This window comes from Elephas maximus, chromosome 4 (genome assembly GCF_024166365.1).
Source record: "Elephas maximus indicus isolate mEleMax1 chromosome 4, mEleMax1 primary haplotype, whole genome shotgun sequence".
NCBI classification, from domain to species: domain Eukaryota; kingdom Metazoa; phylum Chordata; class Mammalia; order Proboscidea; family Elephantidae; genus Elephas; species Elephas maximus.
This window is the reverse complement of record NC_064822.1, coordinates 23,346,884-23,365,454: the sequence shown is the minus strand read 5'-3', so window position 1 is coordinate 23,365,454 and position 18,571 is coordinate 23,346,884.

Here is an 18,571-nt window from a genome sequence, read left to right as displayed (position 1 = left end):
AGAGAATGGATTAAAAAACAGTACCCATCAGTATGCTGTCTACAAAAGACACACCTTAGAAACAAAGACAAAAATATATTAAAAATCAAAGGGTGGAAAAAAGTATTTCAAGCAATCAGCAATCAAAAAAGAGCAGGAGTGGCAATACTAATCACAGATAAAATAACTTTAAAGCAAAACCCACCGTAAAAGACAAGGGAGGACATTATATAATGATTAAAGGAACAGTCCAACATGAGAACATAACTGTAATATCTACACACCCAATGACAGGACTCCAAAATACATAAATTCCAGCAGCACTGAAAAGAGAAGTTGAGAGTTCCACAATCAAAGTAGGAGACTTCAACACACCACTGTTGGTAAAGGGCAGAACATCTAGAAAGAAACTCAAAGATACAGAAGCTCTAAAGGCCACAGTCAACCCACTTGACCTCACAGACATATATAGAACACTCCACCCAACAGCAGCAAAGTACACATTTTTTTCCAATGCACATAAAATGTTCAGAATAGACCACATCTTAGGCCACAAAGCAACCCTCAACAAAAATCCAAAACATTGGGATAACACAAGATATTTTCTCTGATCACAACTCCATAAAAGTAGAAACTAATAACAGGAAAAGCAAGGAAAAAATATTAATCAAATACATGAAAACTGAATAACACTCTACTTAAAAACCACTGAGTAATAGAAGAAATCAAAGATGGAATAGAAAAATATTCCTACGATCAAACAAGAATACCAAAACCTTTGGGACACAGCAAAGGCAGTGCTCAGAGGCCAATTTATAGCAATACATGCACACATCCAAAAGGAAGAAAGGGGCAAAATCAAAACAGTTATACAACTCAAACAAATAGAGAACAGCAAAAGAAGCCCACAGCCACCAGAAGAAAGAAAATAATAAAGATCAGAGCAGAAATAAGTGAAATAGAGAATAGGAAAACAATAGAACAAAACCAAAAGTTGCTTCTTTGAAAAGATAAACAAAATTGACAAAATTATTGGCCAAATTGACAAAAGAAAAACAGGAGAAGATGCATATAACCCAAATAAGAAATGAAATGGAAGACATTACAACAGACTTGACTGAAATGAAAAAAAGATCTTGGCAGAATACTATGAAAAACTGTACTCAAATTCAAAAACCTAGAGGAAATGGACAAATTTCTAGAAACACACTACTTACCTCAACTATCAAACTGAGGTTAAAAATCTGAACAGACACATAACAAGAGAAGTTGAAAAAGTAATTAACAACAACAACAAAATCCCAACAAAAAGAAACCCTGGCCCAGATGGCTTTACTAGAGAATTCTACCAAACATTCAGAGAAGACCTCAACCAGTAGTACCCAAACTATATCAGAACATAGAAAAGGAAGGAATATTCCAAAATTCATTCTATGAAGCCAGAATAACCCTGATACCAAAACCAGGCAAAGATATCACAAAAAAAGAAAATTATCAATATCTCACGAATACAGCTGCAAAAATTCTCAGCAAAATTCTAGCCAATAGAATTCAGTATTGTAAAAAAAAAAAAAAAACACCATGACCAAGTGGGGCTCACCAGGTTTGCAGGGATAGTTCAACATTAGAAAAACAATAAATGTAATCCACCACATAAAAGAATCCCATGACCACCTCGGTCAACTCAGAGAGGCATTCAATAAAGTCTAACACCAATTCCTGATAAAAATTCTCAATAAAATAGGTATAGAAGGGAAATCTCTCAACATAATAAAGGGCATCTATACAAAACCATCAGCCAACATCATTCTTAGTGGAGAGAGCCTGAAAACACTCCCCCTGAGAATGGGAACAAGACAAGGATGCACTTTATCACCACTCCTACGTGACATTGTGCTGGAAGTCCCAGCTAAAGCGATAAGGCAAGAAAAAGAAAAAAAGGCATCCAAATTGGTAAGGGAGAAGTAAAACTATCCCTATTTGCTGGTGGTATAGTATACATAGAGAACCTAAAGGGTTCCACAAGGAAACTGCTGGAATAGATTGAGCAGAGTTGCATGATACAAGATAAACATACAAAAATCAGTTAGATTCCTATACATCAATAAAGAGAACTGCAAAAAGGAAATCAGGAAAGCAATACCATTTATAACAGCCCCTAAAAAAAATAAAATACTTAAGAATAAATCTAATTAGGGACGTAAAAGACCTATCAAATGAAACTACAAAGCACTCCTGCAAGAAACCAAAAGACACCTACATAAATGGAAAAACATACCATGCTCATGGATAGGAAGACTCAACATTGTGAAAATGTCAATTCTACCCAAAGCAATCTATGAATAAAATGCAATCCTGACACAGCATTCTTTAACAAGATGGAAAAACTAATCATTAACTTTATATGGAAATGAAAGAGGACCTGAATATATAAAGTGCTATTGAAGAAGAATGAAGTAGGAGAAATCTCACTACCTGACCTCAGAACCTACTATACAGCTATGGTAGTCAAAACAGTCTGGTACTAGTACAACCACTAGACTTACTGGTCTGACACAGACTGGAGAAATCTCAAAAGTATGGCCCTTGGACACACTTTTAACTCAGTACAGAAGTCACTCCTGTGATTCACTCTTCAGCAAAAGATTAGGCATATAAATCAAAACAAGACTAAATGGGCACACCAGCCCAGGGGCAAGGACAAGAAGGCAGGAGGGGACAGGAAACGTGGTAATGGGGAACCCAAGTTTGAGAAGGGGAGTGTTGATATGTTATGGGGTTGGCAACCAGTGTAATAAACCAGTATGCATATTGATTAATGAGAAACTAATTTGCTCCCTGACCTTCATCTAAGCACAATTTTAAAAAAAAAAGTTAAAAAAAAAATTGAGAATTCACATCAGCCCTCTGAGATTCCACATTAAGAAACTAGAAAAAGAACAAAATTAAGCCCAAAGCAAGCAGGGTGAAGGCAATAAAAAAGAAAAGACAGAGAGCAATGACTTAGAAAACAAGAAAAGCAATAGAGAAGATCAATGAAATGAAAACCTGATTCTTTGAAAAGATCAATAAAATTGATAAACATCTGGCCAGATAGATCAGGGAGGATAAAGAAGGAAAACAAATTGCCAATATCAAAAGTGAAAGAGGAAATATCATTGCAGATAGTAAAATATTATGTAAGAAGAAAATATTAGGAACAACTTTATGCTGATAAATTCAACAACTTAGAAGAAGTGGACATATTTTTTGAAAAACACAAACTGCCAGAATTCACTCAAGAAGAAATAGATACATTGAATAGTTCTATATCAAAGCAATTAAATTTCTAGTTAAAAATCTTCCTCCTAAGAAAACTGTAGATCCAGATAGCTTTCCTGGTGAATTTTACCGAGCATTTAAGGAAGAAATTATACCAAGTCTACACAAACTCATCCAGAAGACAGAAGAGGATGAAATATTTTCCACCTGAGTCTGTGAAGCCGACGTTACCTTGAGACCAACATCAGAAAATGACGTTAGAACAAATGAAAACTACACACCAATATCTCCCATGAACATAAATACAAAAACCCTTAGCAAAACATTAGCAAATCAATTGGAACAATATATCCAAATGAAAATGGATCATGACTAAGTGGGATTCGAAGTCCCTGGGTGGTGCCAACAGCTAATGCACTTGGTTGAAGGTTTGAGTCCACCCAGAGGTGCGTCAGAAGAAAGTCCTGGTGATCTACTTCTGAGAACCCATCATTGCAAACCCTCCGGAGCACAGTTCTGTTCTGACACACACAGGGCTGCTATTCTGACACACACAGGGCTGCTATTCTGACACAGACAGGGCTGCCCTGGGTTGGAATTGACTCAATAGCAACTAGTTGGTTGTTTTTTGTTTTTTGTTTTTTTTTAAGTGGGATTCATCCCAGGAATAACACATAACTGATTTAGAATTAACTGAAAAACCAGTTGGTTTTTTCTAAATCTCTTCCTGTCAGACTTAAAGTCAAGCTTCAGTAAAGAGCTTGAAAGTTGTCAGCCCTGTCCTCACACAACAAGAAAAAAAGCTGAACAAACTGAAAATCAGAAACTCTTTTTAGCTCCATCACAGAATTGAGATCACAAAACTGAAGAGACAGAAGGATATAGAAAATCTCAATTTACTGGGAGCAAAAGCACAGGAGCAGAAGCCCACAACTGGAGTCTGTATCCAGCAAAAGTATCCTTCGAAAGTGAAGGAGAAATACTTTCTCAGACAAATAAAAATTGAGAGAATTTGTCACCTGTAGACCTGCACCTTGTAAGAAATGTTAAAAGAACTTCTTCAGAGAGAAGGAAAACGATATAGATCAGAAATTTAGATCTACAGAAAGAGTGTTAGAGAAGGAATAAATTAATGTAAGGTAAAATATTTTTCTTATTCATTGATCTAATAACAGTGTGTTCAAAATAATAATACCAACAATGTATCAGGTGATTATAGTGTTCAGATAAGTATGGTAGTGATGTAGTAAGGAATGGAAGGGAGGGATTGGGAGTGCTCTGTTATATAAGGTACCTGCACTACTAGTGAAGTGGTATAGTGTTATTTAAAAATAGACTTAGATTAGTTGTAAATGTATTTTGCAAACTCAGTGATAACCACCAAAAGTTTTTTTTTTTAAAAATCAAGTATAATTTGATATGCTAAGAGAGGAAAGAAATGGAATCATATAAAACGCTCGTTAAAACCAGAAAAGGCAGAATAAAGAGTGGAAGACAAAAAAAAAGAAGAAAACAAAGAACAAGGGAAATTCATAGGAAGCAGTCACAAATATGGTAAATATTAATCCAACTATATCCATAATAACTTTAAATGTGAATGCTCCAAATACATCAATTAAGGGGCAGACTATCAAAGTGGATTTAAAAAAAAAAAAAGACCCAACTGTATGTTGTCTGTGAGAAATCTACCATAAATTAAATGTAAAGACACAGATGGATTAGAACAAAGGGTTGGAGAAAGATACACTATGATAACACTAATCAAAAGAAAGCTGAAGTAACTGTATTAATTTCAGACAAAGCAGATTTCAGAGCAAGAAAAGTATCAGAGATAAAGAAGAGCATTACGTAATGATAGAGATCAGTTCTCCAAGAAGACATAACAATCCTGAATGTGTGCATGTCTAACAACAGAGAATCAAAGCATATCAGGCAACAACTGATAGAACTACAAGGAAAAATAGATAAACCCATTATTATTGTTGGAGACTTTGACACTTTTCTATCCGTAAGTGATCCAACAGAGAGAAAATCAGTAAAGATATAGTAGAACTGAACAACACAAAAAATTAACTGGATCAAATTGACATTTGCAGAATTCTTCAACGAGAATTGAATACACATACTTCTCAAGCTCACATGGAACATTCACCAAGATAGACCACTCTAGGGCCATAAAGGACACCTTACCAAATTTAAAACAATAGAAATAATGCAAAGGCAAAAGAGTACTTAAAGGGAAATTTATAGCATTGAATGCATATATTTGAAAAGAAGAAAGATCCAGAATCAATAATCTAAGCTTCCACATTATAAAACTAGAGGAAAAAGAGCGATATAAACCTAAAACAAGCAAAAGATAAGTAGTAAAAGAGCAGAAATCAATGAAATTGAAAATAGAAAAACAATAAAATAACAAAACCAAATGGTAGTTCTTTGGAATCAATAAAACTGATAAACCCCAGACAGGCTAACCAAGAAAAAAGAGAAAATGCAAATTACTAATATCAGAAATGAAAGATGAGCCATTACTACTGATCCTATGGACACTTAAAGGATAGTAAAAGAATATTTGAACAACTCTATGCCTACAAATTTGATAACTTAGATGAAATGGAATTCCTTAAAAGATACAAAATACAAAAACTCACATAAGAAGAACTAGATCATCTGAATAGGTATATATCTATTAAAGAAATCGAGTCAATAATTAATAACCTTTCAAATAGATGATTTCTCTGGTGAATTACACCAAACATTTAAGAAAGAAATGATACCAATTCTCTACAATCTGTCCCATAAAATAGAAGCAAAGAGAACATTTAATAATGTTCTCATTCCTGAGACCGGAATTACCCTCATACCAAAAGCAGACAAAAACATTACAAGAAAGGGAAACTTTAGACTAATATACCCTTATGAACAGAGATGCAAAAATCTTAAGAAAATATTAGCAAATAGAATCCAAAAATGTATAAAAAGAATTATATACTACAACCACGTGGGGTTTATTCTGGGTATGCAAAGCTGGTTCAAAATTTATAAATCAGTTTATGTGATTTGTCACATTCACAGGTTAAAGAAAAAAAATCATATAATCCTATCAATAGATCATAAAAAGTGTTTGACAAAATCCAACACCCATTCATAATAACTCTCAGCAAGGTAGGAATAGAGGGAAACTTCCTCGACTTGATAAAAACCTTAAATATGAACAAACAAACCAAAACCCTACACCACGCCTAATGGTGAGAAACTAGATGCTTTCCCCCTAAGACTAGGACTAAGGAAAGGATGTCTGCTTTCACCCCTCTCATTCAACACTATACTAGGAGTCCTAGGCAATGCAATAGGGCAAGAAAAGGAAATAAAATGTATACAGATTGGGACAAAAAAAGTGCAATTGTGCTCATGGATATGATTGTCTATGTAGAAAATCCCAAAGAATCAATTTTTTAAAACCCTGGAACTAATAAGCAATTTTAACGATGTTGTAGGATACAAGGTTAATATACATAAGTCAATTTCCTTCCTATATACCAAAAATGAATGATTGGAATTTGAAATTAAAAATACAACACTACTTACATTAACTAAAAAATTAGTACCAAAAAAAAGGGAGGGGGAGGGGAGAGGGAGAAGGAGGGAGGAAAGGTGGAAGAAAAGTGCTTAGGTATAAATCTAACAAAATATTTACAAGATATATATGAAGAAAACTACAAAACTCTGATGAAAGAAATCAAAGAAGTTCTAAAAGAAATGGAGAAATATTCCATGATCATGGATATAAAAGATTCAATATTATTAAGATGTCACTTCTTCTCTACTTCATTTATAGATTCAATGCAATCCCAATCAAAATCCTAGAAAGTTACTTCATGAATATTGACAAAATGATTCTAAACATTATATGGAAAGGTAAAAACCCAATACTGAAAAAGAACAAAGCCAGAGGACTGACATTTCCTGACTTGCTATAAAGTTACAGTAATCAAGACAGTGTGGTATTGGTGAAAAAGATAGACAAATAGATCGATTCAACAGAATAGAGAGCCCAGGAATAGACCCACACAAATATAGCCAACTGATCTTTGGCAAAGTTACAAAGGAAATCTGATGGGAAAAAAGCTAGTATCTCAATAAATGGTGCTGGAACAACCAAACATCCTCATGCACAAAAAAAAAAAAAAAAACCTAGACACTGATCTTCCAGCTTTCACAAAAATTAACTCAAATGTATCATAGATCTAAATGTAAAATGCAAAACTCTAAAACTTCTAGAAAATAACCTAGGAAAAAATCTAGGTGACCTTGGGTTTGGCAATGAGTGTTTAGATACACCAAAAGCACAATCCAGAAAAGAAAAAATTGATAAATACTACTTCATTAAAATTTCTGCTCTGCGAGGCGGAGCCAAGATGGCACACTTGACAGATGCTTCTGGGGAGCGCTCTTTACAACAAAGACCTGAAAAAACAAGTGAAATGAGTATATCTGTGACAAGCTGGGACCCCTGAGCATCAAAGGCAAGCTTAGACAATGAACTGAGGGGAAGGGGAGGAAGAGACCGTTCAGAAGTGGAAAGGAGATACTGGACCTGAATTGCGGGCAGCCCTCAGGCACCATTCCCGAGTGGCGGCAGTAGGCTGGTACTAGTGTTCGACCGTAGGTTCCTCAGGGAAAAGCAGCCAGCCACACAGCCTACTCACACCTCTGGAACTGAGGAGAACGGTGCTCTTGGCAAAAGCTAAGTACTTGCGTACATTTTACCATGCCCCCCCACCCCCAAGCCACCTTCAGCGGCTGAATCCCTGGGCCTGAGATAGACCCTGGTGAGCACCTAGAGCCATCCTCCCAGCCTTGGGGAAGAAAAAAATTTGCAACTGGGGGAAAAAGATAATTTGCTAGCTCCATTAACCAGGGGAGCTCAGGACAGAAGCTGCTCCTGTCCAGGTATAAACTGTCCGTGGACCTGGAACACCTTTCCCTTCTGCATGGACCTGTGTGGCCCTATTTTGGGAGAATAGGCCCTTGTTGGCAAACTCAACCATTTCAGCGGTGAGGTGGAGAGATGGGTATTTGACGTTTGACATTGCTTTGCCTGTTAAACAAGGTTCTCACCTACCCACATCAAGGAACTAAGGACTGGTAGCTCCACTCAGGTCACCCAGACACCCGTGATAGTGGTCCAAAGAAAACTGGTAACTCCCGGTCCTTACAACCAAAAACTCTGGGTGCCCATGGTCCCTCTGCAGAACCCACCCACCAGCACGCTCTATGGAACAGAGACACATTTTCCTCAGAGACACTTGGGGGTTGGTTCTCAGCCCCCTGCCTTGTTCAAAGCATGACCCCCTACTGCAATCAGATACCAGTATATGTGCCAATCACCCCTGCTCCTCTAAGGCTGTAGGACAGAGCCTGTACCACACACTTGATGATCAGCTACCTGGAAACCTGAACAGAATTCACACAAGAAAACTGAATGGACTCCTAGACTGATATACCTGATAACAGCTCTAGCCAGCTGGGGACAGCACACCAGAGCTCCAAAGGTGAAAACAGTCAAGCCTGCTCACTCAAGCAACCCATAGGGGTATATCAAAAGAAAACAAAGCAAGCAGCTACGACACAGTAAGCAAGCATAAACTAATATAATAACTTAAAGATGGCTCGGAGACAACAGTTAATATCAAGTCACATAAAGAAACAGACCATGATCACCTCAACAAGCTCTCAAAACAAAGACTCCAGTGATCTTCTAGATGAAGTGCATTCCTGGAATTACCAGAACCAGAATACAAAAGGTTAATACACAGAACTCTTCAAGACATCAGGAAGGAAATGAGGCAATACGCAGAATAAGCCAAGGAACACACAGATAAAGCAACTGAAGAAATCAGAAAGATTATTCAGGAACAAAATGAAAAGTTTAATAAGCTGGAAAAATCCATAGACAGACAGCAATCAGAAATTCAGAAGATTAACAATAAAATTACCGAATTAGACAATAGAAAGTCAGAGGAGCAGAATTGAGCAAGTAGAAGGCAGAATTTCTGAACTTGAAAATAAATCACTTGGCACTGATATATTTGAAGAAAAATCAGATAAAAGAATTAAAAAAAATGAAGAAACATTAAGAATCATGTGGGACTCTATCAAGACAAATAACCTATGAGTGATTGGAGTACCAGAACAGGAGGGGATAACAGAAAATACACAGAAAATTATTGAAGATTTGTTGGCAGAAAACTTCCCTGATATTGTGAAAGATGAGAAGATATCTATCCAAGATGCTCATTGAACTCCACATAAGGTAGATCTTAAAAGAAAGTCACGAAGACATATTAAAATCAAACTTGCCAAAACCAAAGATAAAGAGAGAATTATAAGAGCAGCTAGGGATAAACGAAAAGTCACCTACAAAGGAGAGCCAATAAGAATAAGCTCGGACTACTCGGCAGAAACCATGCAGGCAAGAAGGCAATGGGTTGGCATATTTAAAAATTGAAGGAAAAAAATTGCCTGCCAAGAATCATATATCCAGCAAAACTGTCTCTTAAATATAAAGGTTAAAATTAAGACATTTCCAGATAAACACAAGTTTAGGGAATTCATAAAAACCAAACCAAAACTACAAGAAATACTAAAGAGAGTTCTTTGGTTAGAAAATCAGTAATATCAGGTATCAACCCAAGATTAGAACACTGGGCAGAGCAACCAGAAGTCAACCCAGACAGGGAAATCCAAAAAAACAAAGCAAGATTATATATGTATATGTATATGTATATGTATATGTATATGTATATGTATATGTATATGTATATGTATATGTATATGTATATGTATATGTATATGTATATGTATATGTATATGTATATGTATATGTATATGTATATGTATATGTATATGTATATGTATATGTATATGTATATGTATATGTATATGTATATGTATATGTATATGTATATGTATATGTATATGTATATATATAAAGCCCAAAACAGGGTTACAATGATGTTATTATAAAAAAGAAGACAACATTAAAATAATAAAGAGGGACTAAGAAATGTAATCATACACCTTCCGTACGGAGAGGAAGATACGGTGATACAACGAAATAAAAGTTAGTTTTAAATTTAAAAATATAGGGGTAAATAATAAGGTAACCACAAAGGAGACAAACTACCCCCTACTCATCAAAATAAAATATAAGGGAAAAATGCAGACTCAGCAGAAACAAAATCAACAACAAATATGAGGAAAGGACAATATATTAAGAAAATCTACTCAGCACAAAAAATCAAGTGGGAAAAAGAAGCTGTCAACACACAAAAAAAGACATCAAAATGATAGCACTAAATTCATACCTATCCATAATTACCCTGAAGGTAAATGGACTAAATGCACCAATAAAGAGACAGAGAGTGGTAGAATGGATTAAAAAACAAGATCCGTCTATATACTGCCTACAAGAGACTCACCTTAGACTTAGAGACACAAACAAACTAAAACTCAAAGGATGGAAAAAATATATCAAGCAAACAACCATCAAAAAAGAGCAAGAGTGGCAATATTAATTTCTGACAAAATAGACCTTAAAGTTAAATCCATCATAAAGGATAAGGAAGAACAGTATATAATGATTAAAGGCACAATACACCAAGAAGACATAACCATATTAAATATTTATGTAACCACTGACAAGGCTGTAAGATACATAAAACAAACTCTATCAGCATTGAAAAGTGAGATAGACAGCCTCACAATAATATTAGAGACTTCAACACACCACTTTCGGTGAAGGACAGGACATCCAGAAAAAAGCTCAATAAAGACACAGAAGATCTAAATGCCACAATCAACCAACTTGACCTCATAGACATATACAGAACACTCCACCCAACAGCAACCAAGTATACTTTCTTTTCTAGTGACATGGAACATTCTCTAGAATAGACCATATATTAGGTCATAAAGCAAGCCTTAGCAGAATCCAAAACATCGAAATATTACAAAGGATCTTCTCTGACCATAAGGCCATAAAAGTGAAAATCAATAACAGGAAAAGGAGGGAAAAGAAATCAAAAACTTACAAACTGAACAATATCCTGCTCAAAAAAGACTGGACTATAGAAGACATTAAGGATGGAATAAAGAAATTCATGCAATCGAATGAGAATGAAAACACTTCCTATCAGAATATTTGGGACACAGCAAAACCAGTGCTCAGAGGCCAATTTATGTCAATAAATGCACACATCCAAAAAGAACAAAGGGCCAAAATCAAAGAATTATCTCTACAACTTGAACAAATAGAAAGAGAGCAACAAAAGAAACCCACAGGCACCAGAAGAAAACAAAAAATTAAACCTGAACTAAATGAATTAGAGAACAGAAAAACAATTGAAAGAATTAACAAGACCAAAAGCTAGTGTTTTGAAAAAATCAACAAAATTGATAAACCACTGGCCAAACTGACAAAAGAAAAACAGGTGAGGAAGCAAATAACCTGAAAAAGAAATGAGAGGGGCATATTACAACAGACCCAACTGAAATTAAAAGAATCATATCAGATTACTATGAAAAACTACACTCAAATTAGAAAACCTAGAAGAAATGGATGAATTCCTAGAAAAAAACTACTTACCTAACACAAACAGAGGTAGAACAACTAAATAGACCCATAACAAAAAAAGAGATTGAAAAGGTAGTCAAAAAACTCCCAACAAAAAAAAGCCCTGGTTCGGATAGCTTCACTGCAGAGTTCTACCAAACTTTCAGAGAAGAATTAACATCACTACTACTAAAGGTATTTCAGAGCATTGACAAGTAAGGAATACTACCAAACTCATTCTATGAAGCCACTATATCCCTGATACCAAAACCAGGTAAAGACACCACAAGAAAAGAAAATTATAGACCTATATCCCTCATGAATGTAGATGCAAAAATCCTCAACAAAATTCTAGCCAATAGAATTCAACAACATATCAAAAAAAAAAAATTCACTATGACCAAGTGGAATTCATACCAGGTATAGAAAAAAAAAAAAAAATGCAGGGATGGTTCAACATTAGAAAAACAATTAACATAACCCACCACATAAATAAAACAAAAGACAAGAATCCCATGATTTTATCAATTGATGCAGAAAAGGCATTTGACAAAGTTCAACACTCATTCATGATAAAAACTCTCAGCAAAATAGGAATAGAAGGAAAATTCCTCAACATAATAAAGGGCATTTATACAAAGCCAACAGTCAATATCACAGAAAATGGAGAGAGCCTGAAAGCATTCCCACTGAGATCGGGAACCAGACACTCTTATTCAACATTGTGCTGGAGGTCCTAGCCACAGCAATTCGGCTAGATAAAGAAATAAAGGGCGTCCAGATTGGCAAGGAAGAAGTCAAAGTATCTCTATTTGCAGATGACATGATCTTCTACACAGAAAACCCTGAGGAATCCTCCAGAAAACTACTGAAACTAATAGAAGAGTTCAGCAGAGTATCAGGATACAAGATAAACATGCAAAAATCAGTTGGATTCCTCTACACCAACAAAAAGAACATCGAAGAGGAAATTACCAAATCAATGTCATTTACAGTAGACCCCCAAAAGATAAAATACTTAGGAACAAATCTTACAAGAGATGTGAAAGACTTATACAAAGAAAACTACAGTACACTTCTGCAAGAAACAAAAAGAGACTTACATAAGTGGAAGAACATACCTTGCTCGTGGCTAGGAAGACTTAACATTATAAAAATGTCTATTCTACCAAAAGCCATCTATACATTTAATGCAATTCCAATTCAAATCCCAAGGACATTCTTTAATGAGATGGAGAAACAAATCAACAACTTCATATGGAAGGGAAAGAGGCCCCAGGTAAATAAGGCATTACTGAAAAAGAAGAACAAAGAGGGAGGCCTTACTCTACCTGATTTTAGAACCTATCATACCGCCACAGTAGTCAAAACAGCCTGGTACTGGTACAACAACAGATAAATGGACCAAAGGAACAGAATTGAGAATCTAGACATAAATCCATCCATATATGAGCAGCTGATATTTGACAAAGACCCCAAATCAGTTAAATGGGGAAAAGACAGTCTTTTTTACAAATGGTGCTGGCATAACTGGATATCCGTCTGCAAAAAAATGAAACAAGACCCATACCTCACTCCATGCACAAAAACGAACTCAAAATGGATCAAAAACCTAAGTATAAAATCTCAAATGATAAAGATCATGGAAGAAAAAATAGGGACAACATTAGGAGCCCTAATACATGGCATAAACAGTATACTAAACATTATAATGAATGTAGAAGAAAAACTAGGTAACTAGGAGCTCCTAAAAATCAAACACCTATGCTCATCCAAAGGCTTCACCAAAAGAGTAAAAAGACTACCGACAGACTGGGAAAAAGTTTTTAGCTATAACATTTCTGATCAGCTCCCGATCTCTAAAATCTACATGATACTGCAAAAACTCAACTGCAAAAAGACAAATAACCCAATTGAAAAATGGGCAAAAGATATGAATAGACACTTCACTAAAGAAGACATTCAGGTAGCTAAGAGATATATGAGAAAATGTTCACAACCATTAGCCATTAGAGAAATGCAGATCAAAACTACAATGAGATTCCATCTCACTCCAACAAGGATGGCATTAATCCAAAAAACACAAAATAATAAATGTTGGAGAGGCTGTGGAGAGATTGGAACACTTAAACGCTGCTGGTGGGAATGTCAAATGGTACAAGCACTTTGGAAATCGATTTGGCGCTTCCTTAAAAAGCTAGAAATAAAAGTACCATACAATCCAGCAATGCCACTCCTCAGAATATATCCTAGAGAAATAAGAGCCTTTACGCAAACAGATATATGTACACCCATGTTTATTGCAGCACGGTTTACAATAGCAAAAAGAGGGAAACAACCAAGGTGCCCATCAATGGATGAATGGATAAATAAATTATGGTATATTCACACAATGGAATACTACGCATTGATAAAGAACAGTGAGCAATCTGTGAAACATTTCATAACGTGCAGGAACCTGGAAGGCTTTATGCTGAGTGAAATTAGTTGCAAAAGGACAAATATTGTATAAGACCACTATCATAAGAACTTGAGAAATAGTTTAAACTGAGAAGAAAACATTCTTTTGTGGTTACGATAGGGGGGAGGAGGGGTGGGTGGGAGAGGGGCATTCACTAATTAGATAGTAGATAAAAACTACTTTAGGTGAAGGGAAAGACAGCACACAATACAGGAGAGGTCAGCACAATTGGACTAAACCAAAAAGCAAAGAAGTTTCCTGAATAAACTGAATGCTTTGAAGGCCAGCGTAGCAGGGGCAGGGGTATGGGGACCATGGTTTCAGGGGACATCTAAGTCAATGGGCATAATAAAATCTATTAAGAAAACATTTTGCTTCCCACTTTGGAGAGTGGTGTTTGGAGTCTTAAACACTAGCAAGCAGCCGTCTAAGATGCATCAATTGGTCTCAACCCACCTGGATCAAAGGATAATGAAGAACACCAAGGACACAAAGTGACTACGAGCCCAAGAGACAGAAAGGGCCACATAAACCAGTGACTACATCATCCTGAGACCAGAAGAACTAGATGGTGGCCAGCTACAACCGATGACTGCCCTGACAGGGAACACAAGAGAGAACCCCTGAGGGAACAGGAGAGCAGTGGGATGCAGGCCCCAAATTCTCACAAGACCAGACTTAATGGTCTGACTGAGACTAGAAGGACCCTGGTGATCATGGCCCCCAGACCTTCTGTTGGCCCAGGACAGGAACCATTTCCAAAGCTAACTCTTCAGACATGGCTTGGACTGGACAACGGGTTGAAGAGGGACACTGGTGAGGAGTGAGGTTCTTGGATCAGGTGGACACTCGAGGCTATGTTGGCATCTCCTGCCTGGGTGGGAGATGAGAGGGTGGAGGGGGTTAGAAGCTGGTGAAATGGACACGAAAAGAGAGAGTAGAGGGAGAGAGCGGGCTGTCTCATTGGGGGGGAGTGTGATTGGGAGTGTGTAGCAAAGTGTATATGGGTTTTTGTGTGAGAGACTGATTTGATTTGTAAACTTTTACTTAAAGCACAATAAAAATTATAAAAAAAAATTACCCTGCAAAAGATGTTAAAAGAATGAAAAGGCAACACACAGACTGGGGGAAAACATTTGCAAAACACATCTGATAAAGGGTTCTATTGAAAATATACAAAGAATTCTTAAAACTCAATAAGAAAATAACCCAATTAAAAATGGGCAAAAAGAGGCGGGGCCAAGATGGCTGACTAGGTAGAAGCTACCTCGGATCCCTTCTGCAACAAAGAATTGGAAAAACAAGTAAATCGATCACATACATGACAATCATCTAACCCTGACCATCAAACACAGATCTAAAGAGTTGACCTGAGTGACAGAGACTGAGAACGAACAACCACGGGGAAGCAGCGACTATTTTCAGAGCCTGGAGCCAGCGTCCCAGTCAGAAAACCTTGGCGCCAGGCTTTGGACTGGGCGCAGGGAAGATGAGCATGGCATCCTGAGAAGGCGCAAACACGGGATGCAGCCCTAGCCCCCAGAAGTGACCTCAGGGGAAGTGCAGCCAGTGCACGCAGGCAGCGCAGTGACATGGCTGACAGGAGGAGAAGTCCCGGGAGGCAGCGACTGGTTTTGGAGCCTAGAGTGCAGCGTCCCAGCCAGGGAACCTTCACGCTGGGCTTTGGACTGGGAGCAGAGGAACAGACCATGGCTTCTGAGACAGCACAAGCATGGGACACGGGCCTGACCTTTGGGGGCAATCTCGACCCAGCCAACACACACAGGCTACACACCCCTTGGGAATCTCAGATAAAACAGTCATCACCAAACGAGATAAGTAACTGTCTATATTCCAGGGTGCTACTCTCTCCTATTTATCTAAACCCTCCCCTTCCCTTCCCAGGTGGCTTCATTAACATTGGAATTTCCTGGGTCAGAGAGTGAAGTGCGCTGCAGTTTTTCTTTTTTTTTTTTTTGGTCTTTTCCTAACCCATTCTTCTGGCCTGAGAGAAGCAGCTACAAAAAACCCAGGGACCAAAAATCCTTCCCTAATTGGACTAAAAATACAGAACCAGCTCCAGCCAAACATATGTGATCCACAGTCTTGGGCTTTCATCCCTACAGGGAACAAGGTGGCTATTATTATGCAAAGGAAATTCTGTTAGGGATCTGACTGTAATTGTTTTAGCGGATTACTAGAAAGACAAGTTTCCCAGGTCTGATATATCTGCATATTCAACAGAGCCCTCACTGACCCACAACAGGGAACTGAGGGCTACAGCTCCCCCCAGACCACCTAGTCTCCTGCCTTAGGGGTCTAAGGAGGGTGACACCTACCAATCTGTAGAGGTACTTGCATTGGGGGCCTAAGGTACAGCTGCAGAGCCCACCCACCAAGGTGCTTTAGGAATAGAGACACACCTACTTCACTGGCACTTGGGGGAACCCTGTCAGCATCCTGCCCCCCCTGGAGTGTGAACCCCTGCTGCTATTAGAATCTGGTGCACACAACTATCACCACTACTTCTCTAGGTGGATAGGTGACCGTCTGCACCACACACTTGATGACCCAAAATCAGATTCTACTCAAGAATAGTGAATGGACTCTTAGGCTTATATATCTGCTAACAGCCCAAACCAGCTGGTAATAGGACAGAAGTGATTCAACGGCTACAACAATCAAGACAGCACAATCTAGTAGCCCATCTACGTATATTGAAAGAAAACAAAACAAGATAAGACTCAGTGAGCAAATATAGAATAAATCACTACAATATCTTAGAGATGGCTTGGAGACAGCAGTCGATATCCAACCACATAAAGAAGCAGACCATGATTGCTTCTACAACTCCCCAAACTAAAGAATCAAAATCTTTTCCAAATGAAGATACAATCCTGGAATTGCCAGATGCAGAATATAAGAAACTAATTTACAGAATGCTTCAAGACATCAGGGATGACCTCAGAAATGAAATAAGGCATTTCTACAGAAAAAGCCAAGGAACACACTGATAAAGCAGTTGAATAAATCAAAAAGATTATCCAAGAACATAGTGGAAAAATTAATAAGCCGCAAGAATCCATAGAGAGACAGCATTCAGAAATCCAAAAGATTAACAGTAAAATTAAAGAATTAGACAACAGGAAGTCAGAGGAGCAGAATCGAGCAATTGGAATGCAGAGTGGGGGAGTTGGAGGATAAGGCAATTGACACCAATATAGTTGAAAAAAATCAGATAAAAGAATTAAAAAAAATGAAGAAACCCTAAGAATCATGTGGGACTCTATCAAGAAGAATAACTTGCATGTGATTGGAGTTCCAGAACAGGGAGGGATAACAGAAAATACAGAGAGAATAGTTGAAGATCTGTTGGCAGAAAACTTCCCTGACGTCATGAAAGACAAAAGGATATATATCCAAGATGCTCATCGAACCTCATTTAAGATTGATCCAAAAAGAAAATCATCAAGACATATTATCATCAAGCTTGCCAAAACCAAAGATAAAGAGAAAATTTTAAAAGCAGCCAGGGATAAAAGAAAGGTCTCCTACAAAGGAGAATCAATAAGAATAAGTTCAGACTACTCAGCAGATACCATGCAGTCAAGAAGGCAATGGGATGATATATAGAGCACTGAAGGAGAAAAACTGCAAGCCAAGGATCATATATCCAGCAAAACTCTCTCTAAAATATGAAGGCGAAATTAAAACATTTACAGATAAACAGAAGCTTAAAGAATTTGCAAAAACCAAACCAAAGCTACAAGAAATACTAAAGGAAATTGTTTGGTCAGAAAATCAATAATATCAGATACCAACACAACACAAGGTCACAGAACAGAACATCCTGATATCAGCTCAAATAGGGAAATCACAAAAGCAACTTAAGATTAATTTTAAAAAGAAAAAAATGCTCAAAACAGGGAATCATTGAAGTCATTATGTAAAAGATCACAATAATCAAAAAGAGGGACTAAATACAGGAGGCATAGAACTGCCATATGAAGAGGAAAACAAGGCAATATAGGATGATACAAGTTAGGTTTTTACTTAGAAAAATAGGGGTAAATATTAAGGTAACCACAAAGAGGTATAACAATTCCATAACTCATAATAAAACCCAGGAAAAACATAACGACTCAGCAAACATAAATTCAATTACTATGAAAATGAGGAACACACAATTTACAAAGAAAAACGTCTCAGCACAAAAAAGTAAGTGGAAAAATAAAATTGTCTACAACACACAC